Source organism: Lynx rufus, unplaced genomic scaffold (assembly GCF_022079265.1).
Source record: "Lynx rufus isolate CCGP_SWC_20201006 ecotype Redwood Valley unplaced genomic scaffold, mLynRuf1.p SCAF_9, whole genome shotgun sequence".
In the NCBI taxonomy this organism is placed as follows: Eukaryota; Metazoa; Chordata; class Mammalia; order Carnivora; family Felidae; genus Lynx; species Lynx rufus.
In genome coordinates this window covers 98090008-98093801 of record NW_025814897.1, presented here as the reverse complement: position 1 = coordinate 98093801, position 3794 = coordinate 98090008, and positions in this window count along the sequence as shown.

Genomic DNA, 3794 nt, shown 5'->3' with positions numbered 1-3794 from the left:
ACAAAGGGCCATTATTAGCATGGGGACCCAGAATATTTTCTTTCTCTGGAAGGCCCAGGGAAGCCCACGGTCGCCAGTGATAAAGGGTATAGAGTTTTCTTAAACCTGAATATTCAAGCTTCCTGGAAGGGGTCTGGGAACAGCCTGACCACCACACCCAGCTGTTGAAGGCTTCCTCCTCTGGTAAACGATAGTATCACAGCCGCAGGCAACAATACCTTCTTAAGGCATTGCTTCCTGCTTTCTTCCTTCCTTGGTAACACCTCAGCCTTCAGCAATGTCACCCTGGCCTTGAGCTGGCTTTGGGAAGCCGGATATGGCTTTGGGACAAAGCCCTTGCATGGGGGGCGGGGGCGGGGGTAGGGGGTGGGGAGAAGGAGGCATTTAGAACCATCCAGGAAAAGCAGAAAATTAAGGATTCAGGGACAGGAGACTCAACTTGAGACCTTGTTGCACTCATCTTGCTGGACAAATCAGAAATTTACCCCGAGCCTCAGTGTCCCAGCTATAGCCTGAGCACAATGATCAAAAAGAACGTGGCTTCTGCAGTAATTGACAATGTGGATTACCTATGTCCATCCAGTCAAGTTAAACATATTGGCCAAATCTCTTTCTTGACTGAAAAAAAAAAAATCTGTTTGTTCTAGTGATTACTGAGAAAGGTTAATGATTTTACCCTATGATTGTGGATTTATCTATTTCCACGTAAGTTCTGTCATTTTTCTTTCTTTCTGATTTTTAGATCGCATCTTTAGATGTTTACAATTCTCAAATTGTTATGCATTTCTGGTGATCTGAACCTTTTATCATTATGAAGTGTTCCTGTTCACCAGGCAATGCTTTTGCTTTGAAGTCCATTTTGTCTGATGTCAAGAGAGCAACGCATGACTTCTTTGGTTAGAATTTGTTTAATCTGCGATTCCAACTTTTGGCTCATATACATGTCTTGCAGTTGCTGATATGTTTGAATTTATAGCTACCAACTTATTTCATGCTTCCTGTTTGTCTCACCCATTATGTGTGGGGGTTTTTTACCCCTACTTTTGATTCAGTATATATATATTTCTTATCTATTTTATCTCTTCCCCTCCTCTGAGTAGAAAAATACATATCTGTTTTTATTCTTTCAGTGGTAACTTTAGAAATAACAAATTCTTTTCTCAGTTTATCCAGATCTGAAGTTAATCAATATCTTTACCCTTTTCTTGAAAAACACACTTAATCCCTTAATACCCTTTAATTCCATTGGCCCTCTTTTTAACTTCTCTGTGGTTGTTGTGATGCATGTTTAAAAAAAAATTTTTTTTTTTAACGTTTATTTATTTTTGAGACAGAGAGAGACAGAGCATGAACGGGGGAGGGGCAGAGAGAGAGGGAGACACAGAATCCGAAACAGGCTCCAGGCTCTGAGCCGGCAGCACAGAGCCCGACGCGGGGCTTGAACTCACAGACCGCGAGATCGTGACCTGAGCCGAAGTCGGCCGCTTAACCGACTGAGCCATCCAGGCGCCCCTGTGATGCGTTTTTTAAAACGAAAGCATTACATACGGTTTTCTGTACTGATGTAAATAATCCACTTTATTAGGTTATCATTTACAATAAACTTCACTCATTTTAAGTATACCGCTTGAGAAGTTTTGACAAATGTGTAGTTAGGCAACCACAATCACAACATCCCAAACTTCTCCATCAACCCAAAAGTTCCCTTGTGCCCTCTTGTAGCCAGTTTACTTCCTCTGTTCCCAGCCCTTGGTAACCATTGAACTGATTGCTGTCATTACAGTTTTTTTTACCTTTTCTAGGATTTTATGTAAATGGAATCATACAGAATGCAGCCTTTTGCGACTGGCTTCTTTCACTCAGGTGACACTTGAGAGTCATTCGTGTTGAATGTACCAGTGGTCTGCTGCTCTTCATTGTTGAACATTCTTCATCCCCTCGTACAAATCCAAATTTCCGCCTGGTATCATTTTCTTTCAGCCTGAAGACCTTTTTATTTAACACTCTTTTTTCTTTGCACTGGAGGCTAATGGGAAATTCTCCCAGATTTTGTCTGAAAGTATTTTTGCCTTCATTTTTGAAAGATAATTTGCGTCGGCTTTAGAATTCCAAGTGGGTAGTTTTCATTTCACCAATTCCAAGATCTTGAAAAAATGTTTAGTTATTTATTTTGATAGAGAGCGTCCGTGCGCGTGGGGGAGGGGCAGAGAGTGCAGAGGGAGAGAATCTTTTTTTTTTTTTAATTTTTTTTTTCAAAGTTTATTTATTTTTGGGACAGAGAGAGACAGAGCATGAACGGGGGAGGGGCAGAGAGAGAGGGAGACACAGAATCGGAAACAGGCTCCAGGCTCCGAGCCATCAGCCCAGAGCCTGACGTGGGGCTCGAACTCACGGACCGCGAGATCGTGACCTGGCTGAAGTCGGACGCTTAACCGACTGTGCCACCCAGGCGCCCCTCAGAGGGAGAGAATCTTAAGTGGGCTCCACGCTCAGCCATGATGCAGGGCTCAATCACAGACTGTGACATCATGACCTGAGCCGAAATCAAGAGTCTAATGCTTAACTGACTGAGCCACCCAGGCGTCCCTCAAAGAGTTTGACTCGTTGTCTCCTGCTTTGTATTGTTTCTGTGAGAAGTCTTCCATAATTCTTAATTTTTTTCTCCTTTGCATATAATATGTCTTTTCTCCGGCTGCTTCCTTTAAGACTTTCTCTTTATCACTGGTTTTCAGCAACTTTGATCATGATATGCTTTGGTATGTTTTTCTTTATTCTGCTTGCGGTTTATGGAGCTTCTTGATTTGTGGGTATATAATCTTCATCAAACCTGGAAAGGTTTCAGCCATTTGTTTCTTCAAAAAATTTTTTTTCTTTCCTCTCCTTTCTGAGACTCTGATAATACATATGCAAGCCACCCTGACATTGCCTCATGGATGACTGATATTTGTTCATTTTTTTCCCCTAGCCTTTTTCCTCTCTGTGCCTCTCTTTGGATAGTTTCTGATGCTATATTCTCAAGCTATCTAATCTTGTTTCCTGCAGTATCTAATCTATTGGTAATCCCATCCAGCATATTTTTTGCATTTCACATTTGTATTTTTCATCTTTATACGTGGCCCTTGGGTCCTTTTATTTTATAAATTCCATTTTATATCCTCATTGTATTCATGTTTTCCTTTACGTCTTTGAACATTTGTATACGATTTAAAATGTTTTAAAACCCTTGATGTCTAATTCTATCCTCTCAGCCACTGCTGGGTCTCTTTTTATTAACTAATTTCTTTTTCTCCTGGTTATGAGTCCTGTTTACTCAATGCAAGCTTTTTTTTTTTGTATGCTGAGTAACTTTTGATTGGATGTTGGATATATCAGCCAAGGGCCAGGCAAAGACAGAAATCTCATCAGTAATTTGAACAGGGTCAATTTGATATAAGTAATTATTAACAAGTCAAATGTGGTTAACTACTATAAGGGTTACAGGAGACCTCTAAGGAATACAGGAATAACGAACACAGGAAGCCGTTCTTCCTCTAGGGCTGAGGGAAATTAGACAGGAAGGAATTAAGAGCTTGAAAGAGACAACTCCACCCCTGCCCCCTTCAATGCAGACCTTGTTGGAGAGGGTGTGGCTGCCATATGAACACACAGCCTTGCCAGTGGAGAAGAAATTTGCCGAGGGTTGGGCCACAGACTTCCATTGCAACAACTTACCTGATGGCTGAGACATCCATTAGAGGGTGCAGATAGGTCCTAGGTGGTCTGCAGGGTCTACCTGTCAGGTAGCCAATATGCCA